Source organism: Sorex fumeus, unplaced genomic scaffold (assembly GCF_029834395.1).
Source record: "Sorex fumeus unplaced genomic scaffold, SorFum_2.1 ptg000095l, whole genome shotgun sequence".
Classification (NCBI taxonomy): domain Eukaryota; kingdom Metazoa; phylum Chordata; class Mammalia; order Eulipotyphla; family Soricidae; genus Sorex; species Sorex fumeus.
The window spans coordinates 2,923,094-2,943,830 of NW_026606152.1; the positions used below are offsets into that span (position 1 = coordinate 2,923,094).

Below are 20,737 nucleotides of genomic sequence, written 5' to 3' on the forward strand. Positions count from 1 at the left end.
GACCAGAGGGTTGCTGAATTGAGCTTGTAAGGCAAGCATCCTGCTCAAGTACTGCTGTTTCCAGCCTGCTTTCCTGTTATTGTAGCCTCATTTCTGAGCTGTCATCTGCCTGCCTCTTTCCAGAAGTTTGAGAATGACACACTTGGGTAAGGTTTTGCTTCTGTTCCTCCTGTTTGGAGCTCATGGACATTCTTGGATTTAGGTATTCAGCAACTTTGGAAAATCTGCTTTGTGACATTTCCTTGCATGTCGGGATTATGGTTATTTCCATACACCAGGCATTCAACTCTTAGTTCTCATTCTTTTCCCCCCGTTGTAGTTACAACCTTTTTTTTTTTTTTAGTTACGATCTTTTTTTTGCATTACTTTCAAGTTGTTAAATCTCTCATATCTAAGCAGCTTTAAAAATTTCTGTTGTTTGGGTTTTGGTCACATACAGTGATGCTCAGGGCTGAATCCTAGCAGGGCTTGAGGAATCATATGGAATGCTGGAGATCAAACACTGGTCAACTAGCATGCAAGGCAAGCACCCTACTTGATGTACTATCTCTCTGCTCCCTTTTTGAATCCTTAAAAGTTCAAAATACTCCGCATATAGATTACAGTCTCCTTGTCTCTTATTACTTTGGCATGGGTGTCTGGGGAAAGAAGGACATCTGTTAGCGCTCCAGGTATATTCCAGGCTGTGCTGTGAGTCAAACCCGAGTTGGCTGTATAAAAGGCAAGAGCCTAACCATCTCATCTCTCATCTCTCCAGCCCCCCACCCCCAATTTTTTTGCATTTTCTATTTTATTGATTTTGTTCGTTGGAGCTGTTGTACAATGTTTGCCTGCTAATTCCAACCAATACATGAGCCATCTCTGGTCTGGGCTGGTTTTCCTATATAGTCTGTTTCGGTTTTCTTTATTGGGTGTGGGCCACACCCAGCGGTGCTCAGTGCTTACTCCTAGGTCTGCACTCAGATCACTTTTGAGACTTGGGGGCACCATATGGGATGCTGGGGATCAAACATGGGTCTGCTGCGTGCAGAGCAAGTGCCCTACCTGCCATACTGTTGCTCTGACTCATCTTTTTGTTTTTGGGTCATACCTGGTGATGCTCAGGGCTATTCCTGGCGGGGGTGGGGACCGTATGGGGTACCTAAGATCAAACCTGAGTCAGCCATTGCAAGGCAAGCACCCTCCTTGCTGTAATATCACTGTCCCAAATTCAACCCATCTTTTTGTATTTCCAAGTGATTTTGTGCCTTGACACGCCTAGGAAGTTTTAATTGCAAATTGAAGGCTGTACATCAAATATTGTAGAGATTACATGTGTGAGCTCCCTCTGCTAGGAAAACAGCAGGGCCTGATCATCTAATCATTCATATAACTACTGCTAAGGCTCAGCTGCAGTTTGGAAAGGTCTCCCTGATCTCTGATTCTGGTCAGTATTTTCCAGAGCCACACCTGGAGGTTCTCAGGGCTTACTCTGCCTCCGCCTTCAGGGATCATGCCTTGAGGAGCTTAGGGCACTATATGGGGTATCAGGATTAGAGTGTGGTTCTGCTGTGTGCAAGGCAAGCATCCCACCTGCTTTATTGTCTCTCTGGCACCTCCAACTCTTGTTGGTTTTCAACTGGAAATTACCCAGATCCCTACTTGTTTTTAATGTGGTTACTTATTCTCTAATGTTAAGAATTTGGCAATGTCTTGAGGGGAAAACTGTGTGTGTTGGACTCCAGGAATATGCTCCTTTCTGCTCTCATCTGGTTTCTGACTTAGTCCCCAGTAATGCTCTGCATCTCAGTCCAGTCACTGGGCTGCCAATTGTCTCAGCTCCTCACTTTCTTGTTCGCACGTCATTGTTCTGCTTAGACAGTACGGCACATCCTGTGACCACTATTCCTGTGTGGCTTATGGTGGTATTTGCCACCTACTCATCTTCCTGTTTCAAATACCTTCAAAGAGCAGGTTTCTCCTCAGAATTCCCATGCATCTTCTGCTATCACTGCTTCTCTTTTCTCTGTCTTTTTTGTCATACTTCCTGTATCACTTAATTTGACCTTAATCCCTTCTACTGGGTTGTTAATTTATCTTTCCAGTTTCCAAGCTACTCTATTAGTCAAGCTAATTTTGGGGACATCTTTGAGGTGCCATTTGTTTTGAGATGGAGGAAACAGCCTCAGGCTGTGAAAAATAGCCCTAGTGTGAAGGTTTGCTTGTTACAACCATAGTCCTCTCACTGGAAAGCTGAGATGTGACTGTCCAAACCTCCCTGTCTGGTAGGATGGCAGTGTAGCTAGCTAGTTCCTTCTGCATTGCATGGGATTGATTTCCTTTTAAAAGTTTTCAGGCTTTAGGGGCTGGAATGATAGCACAGCGGGTAGGGCGTTTGCCTTGCACGAACCTGGGTTCGATTCCTAGCATCCCATATGGTCCCCTGAGCACCGCCAGGGGTGATTCCTGAGTGCAGAGCCAGGAGTAACCCCTGCGCATCCGCCAGGTGTGACCCAAAAAGCCAAAAAAAAAAAAAAGTTTTCAGGCTTTAACCACCATTTCCCAGGGAATGTTAGAATATAATTTAAAAAAAAAAATTTTTTTTCTTTTTGGGCCATACCTGATGGTGCTCGGGGTTTCCTCTTGAGTGTTTTCAGGGTTCTGCAAGGGGTGTCACAGATTGAACCTGGCTGAGCTGTATGCAAGGCAAGAGCCTTACCTGCTGAGCTGTTGTGCCAGTCATGTTAGGATATTTAAAGAGATTTTTTTTCTCATACCTGTATAACTTTTAAATATAATTTCTTTAAATTCTGAATGATTTAGGCAGTTTAACCTTGGGGTTCACACTATTAATCATTATCCGTGGTAGACTCTTCCAGTCCTGGGTTGGAGAGATGGTACCGAGGGAAAAGGGTTTGCCTTGCCTAATGTTGCCTAATGCTGACCCAGGCTCAAGTTCTGGCACTGCATCTGGTGCCTGAGCACTGTCTGGTGTGGCCCCAAAACAAAAGAAATCTGGACACCCAGCGTTGACAAACTGAAGCACACTTACCTTTGGTGGTTCTCCAACTGTACCAAACACTACAGATAGTATGTTTAGCTTGTATGTTACAACTAGGGAATTTTAACATGTATTAGCTAAACATAGTCAGCATTTTTTTAAAAGGGGAGATAAGGGGGGGGCTCTGAGAAAATAGTGAAAAAAAGGCTGATGGGGTATGTGGTCTTGGAACATTGCATGCATGAATTGAAAACAAATTGAAAACGAATTAATTGAAACAAAATAATTGAAAATTTATCAGGATGGCCAAAATAAAATTTAAAAAATTATGCATATCCACCCAAGTCATCGCCCACGAATGGCCTCTCTGGCTCCTGATCAAGCTGCTTAACGGCCATGATCCCAGAGACTCAGAAACAAATCTCGAAACTCAGTGGCTTTTGGCAGAAATGCATCCCGACCCTGCAGTAAGTTACTGTCGCCGAGCCACCGCAGGGGGGAAAGGGTGTTGTCCCTCCACCTGCTTCCCCCTGGCAGCTCGGTGGCTGTCATCCTCCAGAGGCCATTGGACAGTCAGGTTTGGGCCCGCAGCTACAAGACATTTTGGGTGTCACGGGATGGGGGTGGAGCCGGTCCTGTCCTCCCCACCCCAATGAGACCCCAAGTCGTCACCCACGAACGGCCTTTCTGGCTCCTGATCAAGCTGCTTAACGGCCATGATCCCAGAGACTGAGGAGCAAATCTCGGAACCCAGCCAGTTTTGGCAGAAATCCCTCCAGATTTAAGTGTTAAAATTTCGGAATTTCAAAATCGCGCGGCCACTACTGCAGCCACGTGACATCATGTTATTCTCATTCAGCAATAGAAAACAAATTGTCTACTGTTGCCTTTTCAGCAGATCTGAATGTTGGGGTAAAATCTCAATAATGGTGGGTCTGGTGTCAAAATATTGAATGTTATCAAAGTAGAAAGAGTAATGTGGAAATCATCTGCCCCACAAGTAGGGAGAAGGTGTGGGACGGGGGTATACTGGGGTTGTTGGGGGTGGAGAATGGGTACTGGTGAAGGTGAGGGTGTTTCATTGTATGACCAAGACTTAGACCCGAAAGCTTTGTAACCGCTCTCCAGTGATTCAATAAATAAAATTTTAAAAAATGAAAAAAAAAAGTAAGGTGGAGTTCATGCACAATTCAATCAGCTAATCAGTGGCTGAATAAATAGCAGTACTCCTACATAATAAAATTATGCATATCCAAAGGTGAATAATAACTAATAAAAAGCAAGGTTACTTGCTTTTGTTTTGCTGGTGAGAAATTAGAACAGGCTTTTTAGAACAATTGGATGGGTAGATCCCCGGCACCCTAGATGGTCTCCCCTTCCAGGAGTGATTCCTGAGCCCAGAGCCAGTAATAAGCCCTGAACACTGCTGGGTGTTGCCCCATAACCAAAAAGGGCTTCTAAATAAAGATTATTATATTACTTCTGGGCTGGAGCGATAGCAGAGGTAGGGTGTTTGCCCTGCCCATGGCCAGCTCGGCAGAGCCAGGTTCAATTCCTCCACCCCTCTCTCGCCCGCACGGCAAAGCCTGGCAAGCTACCCGTGACATATTCAAAATGCCAAACACAGTAACAAGTCTCACAATGAAGACGTTACTGGGACCGCTTGAGCTAATTGAACAACGGGAGGACAGGACAGTGCAGTGCAGTGCAGATTACTTCCATTGGTTATGTGTTATGTGCTTACTCTATTTTCCTTATACGTGTATGTTACCAGTACATATCTGTCTTGGTTTATATTTATTATGCATGAAAGCAAATAAAGTTTCAGCTTGAAAAAAATCGCTGACCTTGGCTGCCTTATCATGCAGGCAGTGCCTCTAGGATCATGAAGATAACTCTATGTCTTACCACTACTCAAAGCCCCTAGTGAGGCTGTTCCCAAATGGCACCAACACTTCCCATGCAGGGACTGAGTTAGGCCCATTGGGGCTTAATGTGGGCAGGCCCTGTTCAGTCAACAAATGCTTAATACAGAAAGGCACAGGCAGCCTTTGAAATGAGCCGGGGGCTTTTTTTGCCTTTGCACTTTAAAGTTCAACCCTTCCTGGGCTGGGGGCTGGCTGGGGACAGGATGTCCATCACTGGTCCTGCCTCTCACTGTGAGCTGATGTCTGATGAGAAATCTTCTCATTAGTCCTGTCCCTAACGTATCTCTGAAGGTGAAAATGGATCCTTCAGAAGAAGATATGGATACGCATGGGTTTGGAGTGACCTCAGTCACTTACTCAGGTAAGGCCTTGGTCCTGGGTGTTACTTTTGGTTCCTTTTAACTTTCTCTTCTGGAAGGTGGTGAGACTCGGGTGACTGCTTTATGTCTTTGCCTCCTCCCTCTGCCAGAGGGGCACCTTAGTCATCCATCTGCAGTGTCCTTGCCCCATTCCTGCACAATAAGTGCTCAGAGTTCAGTCCCAGGGGCTGGGAGATAGGTACAGTGGACAGGGCACTGGCCTTACATGTGGTTGACCTGGGTTTAATCTCTGAACCAGAACCAGGACTAAGAACAGAGCGCTGCTGGGTGGGTGTGGACCACCTCCCTCCCCATCCCACCCCCACCCAATCTGGGTCCTGTCATGGCACTCCCACTGAATTTACATTTGAGATTTGCCCCTTCTGCTGTCTGGCTTGTTCAGGCCCCAGGGCCAAGCAGCATATTTCCCTGAACCAGGTGTCACTCAATGGCATCAAGAATGACAGGCACAGATTCAGCTCATTTTCTCAGATTTTTGTTGGCCCCAGATCCCCAGAACACACTGGTACCACACTGTGCTCTGCCTAGAATTCAAGTCACACCTGATCTGTTCTACTGGGGTGATCCTGGGCAAATCCCTCCTGCTATGAGATGAGACCTGTTGGTGCCTGACAGTCACTGGCACTCAAGCACAGCCTGCAGGATGAAGGACACAGGCTTGTGGCAGTGCTCCTTTCCTCGCCCAAGATTTCTCTGGACAATGGAGTGTGTGTGGGGTGTGAGGTGCCCACTCCCGAGCACAGCTTGCCATCCAGTCACCCCCATTCCCAAGTTCAATGACCAGGTCATTGCAAACCTGGAAAAGGGGGGAGGAGCCTTCATAAAGCCCACGCGGTATGAGGATGGGGCGGCCTTGGGTTAGCCGGGCTGCTGGGCACGGGTGGTCCTCCTGCCGACATCCGGTGGCTCAACTCCGCGCACCAGGTCCTGGAAGCCAAAATGGCATCTGCGAATGGTGGCCCTGAGGGGTTCAGGGCTCCAGCAAGTGGCTCCTGTCGTCCGATGAACCACCACGGGGCCGCTGGGGACAGCATGGAGTTTTCGGAAGGAGCGGTCCCCCTGGACGTCCCGGGGTGGGTGACAGTGATGCTTTCCGGACCGCGGGGACCGGCTGGGTGGGCTTCACGCCAACGGCCAGGGGTGTCGGCGCGGCCCGGGGCTCGTGCATCGCCTCCCACCCTGCCCCACCCCGCGAGTCACCTGGACTCGGGCGCACGGGCCGGGCCCAAGGTCACAGAGCTGGCGAGCGTGGCCGGCGGGTTCGGACCCGGGCCGGGCCAAGGTCACCGGCCACTGTAGCCGGGCGGCCGCCGCGCCGACCCCCGCCCCGAGCCGGCTGGTCGTCGCGGGGGGCGCGCGGGGGCAGGTCGAGCAGCGCGGATTCCGCGCGGCGAACGCAGCCTCGCGCCGGCAGGGCCCGCTGCCCAACTACAGCTCCCGGCAGGCCGCGCGGCGCGGGCGCGGCCGGGCAGCCTCGTGACGTCACGCCGCGCCCCGCGGCGCCCGGCCGCGCGGCGCCCGACGGGAAATGTGGTCCGCGGCCGAGCGCCCCGGGCCACTGCGCGCGCGGCGCGGACTCGCCCTCCCGGCGTGCCCCGCGCGCCGGCTGCACGTTAACGGCGGGCGGGGCGGGCGAGGCGTAGGGAGCGGCGCCCGGGAGGGCGGAGTGAGGCGGGAGGGGGAGGGCGCCCACACCCCTCCCCCTCCCCGCCGCTCCTTCCCCCTCCCCCGACGTAAACTGGGATCCCTTTCCCCTTGTGTCCGCCATATTGGACTCTAACTCTGGTCAGCGGCGGTGCCGGGCCCGCCGGACTCGCCGCGCCTCACGCCGCCGCCGCCCCGCCGCTCTCGCCTGCGCCGGCGCTCCCCGCCCGCCGCGACCCCGCGCCGGTCCCCGCCCTCGGCCGGCCGCCGCCTCGGCTCCGCGCCGCCCGCGCCCGCGCCCGCCGCCGCCCGCGCCCGCTCCCCGCCGCCGCCCGCCGCCCGCCATGAGCCCCGCCGACGCCAAGCGCGGGGCCAAGCGCCGGAAGAACAAGCGGGGCGGCGGCGGCTCGGGCGGGGGCAACGGCGGCGCGAGCGGCGGCAAGGCCGGCCCGGCGGCGGCGCTGCGCGGCTCCCAGGCCGCGGGCCTGGCGGCCCCGGGCGGCGCGGCCGCGGCCAACGGGCCCCTGGGCGCGGGCGCGGGCGGCGCCGCCCCCGGAGGCTACTTGGAGGTAAGCGGCGGGGGCGGGGCGGCGGGGGGCGGGCGGCGCCCTGACAGCTCCGCGGGCCGCGCGCCGGCGCCTGTCACGGCCACACAAAGCCGCGCGCCCGCAGGCCCGGCGGGCCCCGAGCAGGCCGGCGCGCGGCCCCTGGGCGGCCCCGGCGCCCGGCCCGGCCCGGGGCCGCCCCAGGGTATTGTTCGAGCCCGCGGAGCTGCGCGTCGGCGCTTGCAGTCGGGCCCGCGTTCACCTGTCCAGTCGCGCATCGCTCCGTGCTATTGCAGCCGCGAAGTCTGCGGAAGCGAACAGGGCCGGGACTCCGGCTGCGCACGGAAGGAATTTCACCGCCGGCCGCTCGGCTGCGTCCTGGTGTTTGCTCGCTCCGGCTCGATGGATCGAGCGCAGTGCCCGGACTGCTCGTTCGGCGACGTGAGCCGATCCCGGAAACATCCTTCTTTCGGTCCGTCTTATTCTGCCCATTGTGGTAGCGGGACCCGCTCCTGGTTCTGATTCAGGAGTCACTCCTGGGAGTGCCCGCGGGGCCATTATCTGGAGGTGGGCGCGAACCCAAGTTTACCGGAGCGAGGCCGAGGCCGCTGTACTATCCTTCAGCCCCTCCCCTCTTCAGCTCCGTACTCCTGTCGGCCCTCCTTCCCCGCACACGCCCAGGGCTTATTACTCCTGGCTGGCGCAGGGGACCGTAAGGACTCGGAATCCGCCCATAGGGCTGGATGCGAGTCAGCGCCTTCCCACTGGAATAGCGCTCTCTCGCCCGCAATTTTCAAGTTTTACAACCGGGTCCTTGAGGGCTGGAGCGACAGCGCAGCGGTAGGGCGTTTGCCTTGCAAGCCGCTGTCCCGGCCAGCCAAGCCGGGTTCGATTCTTCCGCCCCTCTCGGAAAGCCCGGCAAACTACCGAGAGTATCTCGCCCGCACCGCAAAGCCTGGCAAGCCCCCCCCCCCCACATATTCGATATGCCAAACACAGTAACAAGTCTCACAGTGGAGTCGTTCCTGGGCCTGGCTTGAGCGAGTCGATGAACAACGGGTGGACAGTGCTACAACAGGGTCTTTAGTTTTAGTTTCTTCACCAGTGTTCTAAGTGTGATTGAAGATACTTGGTGCTGTAATTTTTTTGATGTGTGTTTTGGGTCCGCACCCAGGAGCACTCCAGGCACTTGGGGGGGGGGGAGCTAAGGAGACCTTCTCTGGTGCTGGGGATCAAACCCTGGTTGGCGGTGTGCAAGGCTAGTGCCTTACCCCAACTACTATCCGTCCATACCGTTGGGAGTAATTCTAGGCATCTGAATCCCTCCCTACAGACAGTGAATTGGGGGGGGGAGGGGTGCACGCCTTCTCATACGGAACAGTCATCCAAAACAGTATCACCAGGTAACGGTGACTGACAGTGCATTTCCAAAGAGACTTAAGCAGCACCAGGGACCTCACCCTCCCTTTACAGAGGGGATCACAAGGTCGAGGCAGACATCTAAGAGGGGGGAGGAAGACTGGAGCTGCCTCCTTTCTTGAAAAAATGCCAGACCCAGGATCTCTTGATCAACGTGACCTTGAGGTTGGGGTGTGTCTGCACACTGCTGCCTAAGACAAACTAAGGGCTGGGAGGGCTGGGGAGGTGGCTCTAAGGGCTCAGCACTAGCTTTGATCCCCAGCACTGCCCAGAACGTCCTACTCCATAACACCATGTCAGTAGCCCCTTTGAGCTGCGGTGTTGTGTGCAGTCTCAAAACCGAAGGCAAAAAAATGAAATGAGGGCTGTGGGCTAGGCAGCAGTGAGCCGGCAGAAGCCTGGCTGGCAGCAGGAGCCTGCTCCGTGCTGTGCCCTCAGGCCAGGTGTCACTCCTGTGCCTCAGGTCCTGGCACCCAGCTTCCTGGTTTAAGAACTTAACAGAAGCAAGGACAGTGGCTAAACAGCACCTGTGGCACACAGCTCTGCACCCTCCTACCTTTCTCTCCCTGGACACTAGGCAGGACTTGAGTGGAACTCTGCCATTAGGTGTTGTCGATCAAGCTCTTTCCACTGTGGAATGGGGACACAAGACACCTCTGAATGATGAATAGGGTCTCTTACAGCCACAGGTGGGGCTTTCCTCTGAAGTGAAGAGTTGACCTTGAAATAAATTGGTAGACAGAGAATATCATGACTGGGCTGGAGAGATGGTACAGCAGTTAGGGCGCTAGCCTTGCACAGCATCCTATATGATCCCCTGAGCACTGCCAGGAGAGATTCCTGAGTGCAGGGCCAGCTTAACCCCTGAGCATTGCCAGGTGTGGGCCTAAACTGCTCCCCCCCAAAAAAAACAAAGTCATAACTATTCTTTTGTATCTCTGCTTTAAAATATGATTTTCATAATTAGTGAAGAAAACCTTGCAGACTAGAAAACAATATGTGGTAGAGACCCTTATTTGTAAAATCTCTGTTGTGAATTCAGATGGCTGTTTTTCCTTTTGTATATACCTCAAGTGCTATACTAGCATTGTTTTTTGGGCCGAAAGGAGAATTGTGGGTCCAGGGAGATTGTTCAGAGGACTGGAGCACATGCTTTGCATGCTGGGGTCCAGGTTCAGTCCCTGGCACCTCATGGTATCCCAAGCACTACCAGGAGCGACCATCAAACGCTGAGATGAGAGTAGTCCCTGAACATCCCTACTGTGGCTCAAAAGCCATTATTTCTGTGTGCTCAGGGATTACTCCAGGCAATACCTTTGTGATATTGAACCAGGTCAGCTGCATGCAAGACTTACTTTACATGCTTTAATCCCTGGACTGTCTCTCTGGCCTCAGAAAAATGGTATTTTTAGAGCTTCATGTTACGAACAATTTTTCTCTTTTTAAAAAGAACTTTGGCCTTTGTGCCTTTGTAATTAATTAATTTATTGGCTTTTTGGGTCACACCCAACAATGCTCAGGGGTTACTTCTGGCTCTGCATTTGGGAATTACTCCTGGTAGTTCTCAGCAGACTATGTGGGATGCCAGGAATCAAACCCCAGTTGACTGAGTTCAAGGCAAACTCTCTACCCACTGTAGTATTGCTCTGGCCCCGCCTTTCTGCCTTTTGATAGTGAAACATTATAGACATCATATATAAAATAAATTTTGCATCATAGGGATTCTATTTTCAGAACAGTTGGTTAAAATTACGTCAGTAATTCAAGTGTTATGTACAAAATACAGAATTTTTTTGTGGAAATTGACAATATTTTATATAATCTGTCCTCATGGAGAGTTTAATTGGGAACTTAGGACTACTTTTATAAAGTTTAAAGTTCTTTAGTAGAGGAAACCATTTGGGTGGAGGTCAGTTGTAGTCTCAAACACTAAAGATGGATAGAAAGGTGTTGTAGCGTAGGAGGAATTGTAATCATTTAAGTTCCTCTTTTAGTGCGGAAAATGTGTCATGGAGGAGATGGACCCTGGTGTATGTGCTTGAGATATGGGCCTGGGAGTTGTTTGGGGTGTTCTTGGAGACATTCCCTGTGTGCAGATGGCACTGTCATCTCAACTGCTGTGCCTCAGTGACCCAGGAGGGACGGGGTGCAGCTGAGATTCTGTGCCTCACACATGTGGCGCATTGTGCCACAGTGGAGACTCCTGCCACCCTTGAATGCTCCCTCACCCTGCCTGCTACTGCGGGGCAGTGTCTCATTGGTCCCTCAGATGGCTCTGGTCTGCTTTTTCGGACACCACTCAGCAGTGCTCAGAACTTACTTCTCGCTCTGTGCTCATGGCAGGGCTTGGCGCCACATGTGGTGCTGGAGATCAGACCCAGGTTGACTGTGCAGGGCAAGCACCTTACCTGCTGTCCTGCCTCTCTGGCTCCTTGGCCTGCTTTTGGGCCTCTGCCAGGACTCGGGGACCTCACTATGTCTGAGAGATTCGCAGATTGTTGATCGGACGGCTCGTTCTTTTTTGCGTGTTGCAGAGTTTTCCATGTGTTACTTGTATGCATTGTGCCTGTGTTCTGTGATGGACATTTGGGTGATCTCATCTTCGGCCTGCCGTGCATTCTTCTCTGTGTCTTTTCATAGACACTAATACTCAGTTTAGTCCCAGTTACACCTGGGAGTAGAATTTCATAGGTCGTTTTAATTGAGCAGATATTACCGGAGCATTTTCCTAAGCAGTTGAGTTGTATGCAAATTTAAAAAATTAGCTTGCTGGGGCTGGAGCAATAGCACATTGGGTAGGGCATTTGCCTTGCATGCAGCCGACCTGGGTTCAATTCCCAGCATCCCATATGGTCCCCTGAGCACTGCCAGAGTAATTCCTGAGTGCAGAACCAGGAGCGTTGCCGGGTGTGACCCAAAAGTGGGAAAAAAAATAGCTTGCAGTAAAATTGATGTTCTAAAAGTTTGCGTTTTAAAATTTGTCCAGTGGTTGTTGTCTGCTGGCAGCAGGTTCCAGAGCTGTTTCACGGTTCACAAAGAACCCTCTCTGCTGCTCCTGCAGCCTATTCTCTCTCAGTATGACTTAGTCTTTTGGAGAAGTCAGACATGAAGCCATATAGCGTGTAACTTTTTTTTGCATGTGACTTTCTGGCTGGTTCATTTCAGACTTGTAGCTTTGTGATTCATTGGGGGTGTTGCTTTGGATTGATGTTGGTTCCTCTTCACTGTTCAGTGCTGTTCCACTGTGTACATGAGTGTACCGTTACTATCAGGTGTCCCCAAACAATAACAATAGCAACAAAACAACAAACAAGAAAAATTTCATGCCTTTGGTAGATCTCATTCATGGAGTGGAGCTGGGCAGAAGCTAACCTGCCCAGCAAACTGCAAGTCTTCAGCGTGTGGCTGTACCATTTTGACTTTCTCTCAGTGATGTACGAGAGTTTCAGTTGCTCAGCATCCTCCCTAGCATTTCATGTTGTCAGTAGTTAAGTTTCATTATTTTAATTAAAAAGTATGTAGGGGCATTGTGGTTTTAACTTGCTTTTCCTTAATGATTGGTGATATTTGTCATTTTGCATCTTTCATTCTGTGTTACTATTTGAAATGTTTATTCAAAGGTTTGCCTTTTTTGTTGTGGAGGGGCTACACCCAACAATGCTCAGGGGTCACTCCTGACTCTGAACTCAGGAATTGCTACTGGTGGTGCTTACGGGACAACATGGGATGCAAAGGATCCAACCCCAGTTGGCTGTGTGCAAGGCAGGCGCCCTACCCGCTGTACTGTCTATCACTGTAGCCCTCAGCTTTGTCTGCTTTTAAATAGTTAAAATTTTTAATTTTCAGTTTTGAGTGTTCTTTATAATTCTGAATACGACTCTTGTTGGAAATACGATTTGCAAATAATTTTAGTCACTAGCCCTGTTTTAGTCTGTTAATTTTTTTTTTTAAAGAAAATAGTTCAGATGTGTACTGGGGCCCGCTCGAGCAAATCGACAAACAATGGGACGACAGTGCTACAGTGCTGCAGTTCAGTTTAATAATGACGTTCAGTTTTTCAGTTTTCCACTTAGGTATCTACTGTTTGGAGAGTCAGGTTTAAAAGCTTCTTTGCATTATAAAATCTCAGGTGTGCTGGAGAGGTAGTACAGCAGGTAAGTTGCTTGCCTTGCACACAGCTGCTTGGATTTGATTCTTGGCACCCCATATGGTTCCCAGAGCCCTACCAGGAGTGACCCCTATACGTAGAGCCAGGAGTAAGTCCTGAGCACTGCCATGTGTACTTCCACCCCCCACCAAAATCTCATAGTTAGAACTGGAGAAGAGAGTACATCAGGTAAGGCACCTTGCATGTGTCAGACCTGGTTCATTCCCCTACACCACATATGGTCCCTGAGCACAGAACACAAGACCTTGGGCACCATAAAACCCCAAATACAAATACAATCTTAGGATAATTCTCCATTTTCTTTAAGACTTTCTTACTAGAATTTTGAATTAATTTTGTATAAGAGAACAGATTCAGTTAATGTTTTGTGTTGGGGGAGGGAGTTTGGGCCACACTCAGTGGTGCTCAGGGCTTAATCCTGGCTCTTTGCTCAGGGATCACTCCTAGCGGGGCCTGGGTGACCTTATGGAGTATCAGGGATTGAACCTAGATTTGCTGTGTGCAAGGCAAGCGCCCTACCTGCTGTACTGCCTATCCAACCCAGGTGGCAATTTGCAGTTTAAGAAGCTTGAGCCTATAGCATGCCAAGAATTAAGTCTTAGAATCGGGCACCATGATCCCCCATTTTAAATTAATTTTATTATTGACTACTTCTGCTTGGTGCTCAGGACTCTCTCTCTCTGAAGGACTGGGGGACCATGTGGTACCTCCTGCATGCAAACAGGCCCTCCAGCCTCTGCATTTACATTTTATTTTCTATATTATTTTATCTTAAAAGTTTTGGTCACAAGTTCTGATACTCTGGGTTTACTCCCAACTCTGCCCTCAAGGATCACTCCTGGCAGGGTTCAGGGGACTTTAAGGAGTGCCCGGATTGAAACTTTACCTGCTGTACTATCTCTCAGGCCCAGGTGTTTACATTTTCGAATTTGTATTCTAGTATCAAGAAATAATCTTCCTAGAATTAGATTATATTGGAGCAGCTCAGGGTTTACATGGTTAATCTCTACCAAGGATTAGAGATAGGGTAGAGAATTGACATGGTTATTTTGTTGAATCTTTGGAAATGACGTGCATCTCTACTGGTCATGTTTGATTTCTTTGAAATATACAATATTTTTTGGGAGCTGGAGCGATAGCACAGCAGGTAAGGCATTTGCCTTGCATGCGGCCGACCTGGGTTCGATTCCTCTGCCCCTCTAAGGGAGTCTGGCAAACTACCGAGAGTATCCCGCCCACACGGCAGAACCTGGCAAGCTCCCCATGGCGTATTCGATATGCCAAAAACGTATTCGATATGCCAAAAACGGTAACAACAAGTCTCACAATAGAGACGTTACTGGTGCCCGCTGGAGCAACCAGAGAACAGTGCTACAGTGCTATACTTTTTAGGTTTTTTGTTGCTTGTTTGTTTTGTTATTTTGCCATACCAAGTGTGCTCAGGGTTTACTCTTGGCTCTGGGCTCAGGGATTAGATTCTGGTTGGCCATGTACAAAGCAAGTGCTTTATCTGGCCCCAAAAGTACTTAATCTTTAATCATGAAGTATGATGTCTGCTGGTAGAGTTTTTCTTTTTGTTTTTGAGCAACACCAGTGGTGTTTAGACTTTAATCCTGACTCTACTCAGGAATCACTCCAGGTGAGGTTCAAAGAACCAGGGATTGAACCTAGGTCAGCCACAAGTTTGCAAGTACCTTACACACTGTACCATCTCTCCAGACCCGATGCTCATTATTAAATTGATGAAGTATTTTTCTGTTTCTAGTCTGAGAGTTTTTGTAATGAGATTGAATTTTGTTAGTTGGTCTTTTGATGCAATTATGCAATTAATATGATCGTATGGCTTTTCCTTTTTAGACTGTTATGTGGTAGGTCACCTTATTGATTTTTGGACATCGTACCAGTTTGAATTATGAAAATAAATCCTATTGGTCAGAGAATTACTACTTTTTATAATTGCTGGGCTTACTTTACTAATGCCTTGTTGAGCATGTTGCATCCTTCTTAATTAGGTATGTCAGTAACTTTCTTAACATTATCCATTTCCTGTTTTAATAGTACTATAATGCTGCTTTCAAAGTGAACTATGCCCTTCTGAATTAGTAGTTTGTGTTTTTCCAAACAGTGTCCATTTTATATTTTATTTATTTTTTAAGTGTCCATTTTATCTGAGTTGTTGGATTTAGAAGTACAGTGATGTCCACAGTATTCTGCTATTATCCTTGCAGTGTCTGTGGAGATAGTTTCTATTCTTTCAGATCTATGTTGTTGCCTCTGTAGTCTGTGTTTTTGTTACTGTTGTGGTCTTGGGTTTGGGCTCTCGGCTGTGGTGCTCACTTAGCTGCTGCCCTGGGGGCCCCGGATGGCAGTACAACTGGGATCACACTTGACATGTTGTGGGAAGGTGCTGGGGATTAAACTTGATGCCTCATCCTGCAAGATTGGAGGTCTACCACTGAACTATCCCTGGGCCTTTCCAATTTTGTTGTTTTATTTGGGGATCACATCCAGGTTCTTTCCTGGCACCCCAAAGGGTACCCCCTCCCCCCCTTTTAAAAAAATAAAGCATTTATTATTGAGAATGTGAGCGATTCAAGGACCAGGCCCTTCAGTTTCTAGTGTTGGACGTCAGATGTTCCTCTACCAGGGTAGGTACTCTGGATGTCTACAGGCCAGTTTTCCTTTGTTTGTTTGTTTATTTGGGGGCCTCACCCAGTGGTGCTCAGGACTTATTCCTGGCTTTGCACTCAGGGATCACTCCTGGTGGGGCTTGGAAGACCAAATGGGGTGCTGGGTATCAAACCCAAGTTGGCAGCATAAAAGGCAAGTGCCCTAACCACTGTACTATTGCTCCCTTATTTGTTTGTCTGTTTTGTGTCACATGTGGAGGTGCTCAGAGGTTACTCCTAGCTCTGCACTCAGGAGTCACTGCTGGCGATGCTTGTGGGACCACAAGAAATGCCAGGATCCCATATGTAAGACAAGTGCCCTACCCACTGTACTGTCTATTCAGCCTGCTTTCTTTGAATTTTTATTACCACTCAGACTTTTTCTATCCTTTTAACCTACCTATATAACTTTATTCGAAGTGTTTTTTGGTAGGATGGGGGCCTACAGCCTGCTGTGCAGTCCTGCCTCTTCACCCAGGATCTCATTTATTTATTTATTTATTTTGCTTTTTGGGTCACATCCAGCAATGCACAGGGGTTACTCCTGGTTCTGTACAGGAATTACTCCTGGCAGTGCTTGGGGTACCATATGGGATGCTGGGAATCGAACCCTGGTCGGCCGCATACAAGGCAAACACCCTACCCGTTGTGCTATCACTCCAGTCCCTCTGGATCTCTTTTAAAGAGGTGCTGGAGTTTGCACAAGGGCTGGCCATTTGCAAGGCAAACACTTAACCCATTTGGCGTCTCAAGTTTTTTTCTTCTCATTTTTGGGGAATGGGCTGGAGCGATAGCACAGCGGGTAGGGCGTTCGCCTTACAAGCGGCCAACATGGCCGACCCGAGTTCGATTCCTCCGCCCCTCTCGGAGAGCCCGGCAAGCTACCGAGAGTATTCGATATGCCAGACACAGTAACAACAAAGTCTCCAATGGAGACGTTACTGGGCCCGCTCGAGCAAATCGACGATCAACGGGAGGGCCTTTACCTTTACCTTTACCTTTGGGGAATGGCAGCGAGCTGGCCTCATGCTTTCACCCTACCATTCTTAGCTATGTTCCTGGCCTTTGTGGAAATGACTTATGGACAGCTTCTTGATTAACTGTATAATCATTTACATTTTCACTGTAATGTACTGTCTGTAGTACTGTCCTCCTGTTCGGCGATTTGCTCGAGCGGGCACCAGTAACGTCTCCACCATTGTGAGACTTGTTGTTACTGTTTTTTTTGGCATAGCGAATACGCCACAGGGAGCTTGCCAGGCTCTGCCTTGTGGACGGGATATTTTTGGTAGCTTGCTGGGCTCTCCAAGAGGGACAGAGGAATCAAACCCGGGTTGGCTGTGTGCAAGGCAAACGCCCTAATTGCTGTGCTATCGCTCCAGCCCATTTTCACTATAGTAGCAATATATATGTGAATTATCCATGCTAGCAAGGCCTTTTTTTCCTGGCTTAATTATCTATTTGGAGCTGGTGTATGGGATAAAAAGTAAAGTAAATGCCCTCCCGTTGATCGTCGATTTGCTCGAGCGGGCCCAGTAACGTCTCCATTGGAGACTTTGTTGTTACTGTGTCTGGCATATCGAATACTCTCGGTAGCTTGCCGGGCTCTCCGAGAGGGGCGGAGGAATCGAACTCGGGTCGGCCATGTTGGCTGCGTGCAAGGCAAACGCCCTACCCGCTGTGCTATCGCTCCAGCCCAGGTGTATGGGATACTTCTATGAATTGTATAGCTTTCTTTATTGGATTTTTTTTTGAACCTTTTAGACTTTTTTTTTTAATGTAGGAGTACTGCTATTTATTTTGCCACTGATTAGGCTGATTGAATTGTGCATGAACTCCACAAACCCTGTAGACTTTTTGGTCTCATTTTTTGAATTTTTATTACCACTCAGACTTTTTTCTATTCTTTTAACCTACCTATATAACTTTATTTGAAGTGTTTTTTGGTGGGATGGGGGGCTATCACTTTGTGGCTGGAATACACAAATTTGGAGGAAAGATCATCTTTATTTTAGAGTTAAGTATGTGTTGATATCAAGTAAGTTAAACTTCATAACTTTATGGGCCTACACAACAATTGATTATTACTATAGAAATTAGTTTGTGTTTTCAGACTACTAGAATAATTCCAGTAATGTTTGTAGGCTTGAATCAGCACATTAGTTTTGAGGCTGGAGCAATAGTACAGCAGGTAGGGCATTTGTCTTGTGTCTGATCCCCCGCATCCCATAGGGACCAGAGGGTCCCCTGAGCGCATCTCTGGGTGTGACCCACAAAACAAAACAAAACCCCAAACAGATTGACTTAGTTGATATGCATTTATAGAATGCAAAAAAGTTTTTTGTTTTGAATATTTAAAGTAAAATACTTATTACATCTTGAAACTAATGAAGTTAGGGAATTTAGCTTCTTTTTGAAATAATAATAACTAAAGATACCAGAGATTGCACAGCAGGTAAAGTACTTACCTGGCCAGCCAGGTTGATCCTCAGCATTGCATATGGTCCTCTGAGTTCCCTAGGAGTGACCTTTGAGCACTGAGATAAGAGTAAGACCTTGAGTATGGCCCAAACTTGACCCCCTCTTAAATTTTTTTGGAAATAATTTTATTTTAAATTTATTTTTTATTTATTTTGGCTTTTTTCGTGGGAGTGTGCTACACTCAGCAATGCACAGGGGTTCCACCTAGCTTTTTGGGTCACACCCGGCGATGCACAGGGGCAACTCCGGGCTCTGCACTCAGGAATTACTCCTAGTGGTGCTTGGGGAACCATATTCAATGCCAAGGATTGAGCCCAGGTTTGCCACGTGCAAAGCAAGTGCTCTGCCCTCTGTACTATCTGTCCAGCTATTTTATATTTTTAATTTAATTTACTTAGTTTTCGGACAACCCGAGTTCGATTCCTCTGCCCCTCTTGGAGAGCCCAGCAAGCTATCGAGAGTATTTTGCCCACACAGCAAAGCCTGGCAAGCTACCCTTGACATATTTGATATGCCAAACACAGTAACAACAAAGTCTCACAATGGAGACTGGGCCTGCTCGAGCAAATCGATGAACAACGGGAGGACAGTGCTACAGTGCTACAGTTTTGGGCCCACACCCGGCAATGCTCAGAGGCTTAATTCTGGCTCTGCACTCAGAAATTACTCCTTGCAGTGCTCAGGGACTATATGGGATGCTGGGGATTGAACCTGTGTTGGTTGTGTTCAAGGCAAGCTTCCTACCCACTAGCCCATGATACAATTTTAGGCTTACAAAAATATTGCCAAATTAATGTAGAGGGCTCTCTAGTTTCTTTGTCTATGTTCTCTGTGTTCACATCTCATGTATTAGAGGTGTATTGGCTGAAACAAACTAAAAATGAGTGCAATATTCACTACAGACTTTAGTTTTACTCAAATTTAGCTGATATTCTGTTTCTTTTCTGGTATCTAATCAGGGTCACTGCAGTGCATCTGGTAGCCCAGAATTGAATTCTTTTAAGCTTATTTCCTGCAAGGAAGTTCTATAAGAGCTGGTTAATATTCATGTTGAAGTGTGGGAGAAAATTGGTCTGTCTGTGCTGTCTCAGTGGCTTGTCAGTTATTCAGTGTCAGTTATAGTCTACATCTTCTCTAGAAATTCTTTGTATGTGTGTCACTGCATTTCTGTGTTGCTATAGCAAAGCAGCGAAGCGTTTATGACATGTTTCCACGGAGAATTTACTATCTCTTCAGAGGCCACTGAAGGAATGCGTGAGCTGTTGGTGGTCTGGGTGGCCTAGATAAGGGGTGAACAAATTCTTGCCAAAATTGTTTGGTGTCAGAGACAGAGTGATAGTACAGCGTGTAGGGAGTTTGCCTTGCACGCGACTCCATCCCTGGCATCCAGTATGGTCCTCTGAGCATTGCAAGGTGTGACCAAAAAAAGGAAAAAGAAAAAAAACCTGGTGTCTTAGATGAAGAAATTCCATGTTGAATTCTTGTTTTTTGTTTTGGCGGCCACACTTAGTAATGCTTTGGGATCTCTCTTGGAAGTGTTTGCGGGACCATATGGGTGCTGGGGATTGGACCTGAGTTGGCCCAGTATAAGACAGGCACACCACCCTCTATACTGTCTCCTGAATGGATCTTTGGTCCTGCTTATGATCTTGACAGTGTTGCTTACTTGAACTGGTTTAATTATAGCTACTGCCAGTTTCTCCCTTCAGTTCAGAGACTATTAGGAAGGTTAAATCTGTCCCCAATCATTGCAGTTAATACTGCCTCACCACCCTTGGCTCTCCTGGTTTCTGTGCACGTGTCCAGATGCCCACACAAGTATTCCAGTTGGAGTGCTGGGATTAGCAGATCGTAGATTCTTTGGAACTTCAGCACTGAATGGAACAACGAAGATCAAATTTATTGCTGATAGTATTTGCTAGCTGAGGGAACTGAAGACTGAAGAGTTTGAAAATCCGTATTTTGTTGTTTCAGTCATTGACCCTTCTTGCACCTTTCAACTCCTGGTAACATTTATCAGCTATCAGTAATTCCTGCCTCTCATCCTAGCCTGTATGTATTCTCTTCGAGTCTGTGTGAATGCTTGCTGTTCCTTGGACACTTGCCTGTCTGCTGCCTGAGCACCGAGATGCCTTCACTTTTTTTTTTTTTTTTTTTGCTTTTTGGGTTACACCTGGCGATGCACAGGGATTACTCCTGCCAGGATCAAGCCCAGGTCAGCCATGTGCCACGCAAGCCCGCCAACTTGCTGTGCTATTTCTCTGGCCAGTTGTTTTTTTTTTTTCTTTTTGGGTCACACCTGGTAATGCTCAGGGGTTACTCTTGGCTCTGCACTCAGGAATTACTCCTGGCGGTGCTTAGGGGACCATATGGAATACTGGGAATCGAACCCACGTCGGGCGTGTGCAAGGTAAACATCCTACCCGCAGTGCTCCAGCCCCTGCCTTCACTTTTCTTGGTGACAGACTAGCTTCCTGCCAGACTCCACTTCCTTCTAGTCTCATATGCTGTAGTTTCTGCCTG

General features: G+C 48.6%; 2 protein-coding genes across 3 annotated transcripts in view; one reads left to right on the top strand and one right to left on the bottom strand.

The window, feature by feature from the left end:
- Positions 1-7,429, bottom strand: part of ZFYVE28 (zinc finger FYVE-type containing 28) — an 82,275-nt gene extending 74,846 nt beyond the window's left edge. The window contains exon 1 of the mRNA XM_056133047.1: positions 7,422-7,429. The gene's annotated coding sequence lies outside the window, so the exon portion shown is untranslated. The remainder of the gene's footprint in view (positions 1-7,421) is intronic.
- Positions 7,392-20,737, top strand: part of FAM193A (family with sequence similarity 193 member A) — a 98,863-nt gene continuing 85,517 nt past the window's right edge. For both annotated transcript variants that reach the window (XM_056133042.1, XM_056133044.1), the window contains exon 1: positions 7,392-7,501. The gene's annotated coding sequence lies outside the window, so the exon portion shown is untranslated. The remainder of the gene's footprint in view (positions 7,502-20,737) is intronic.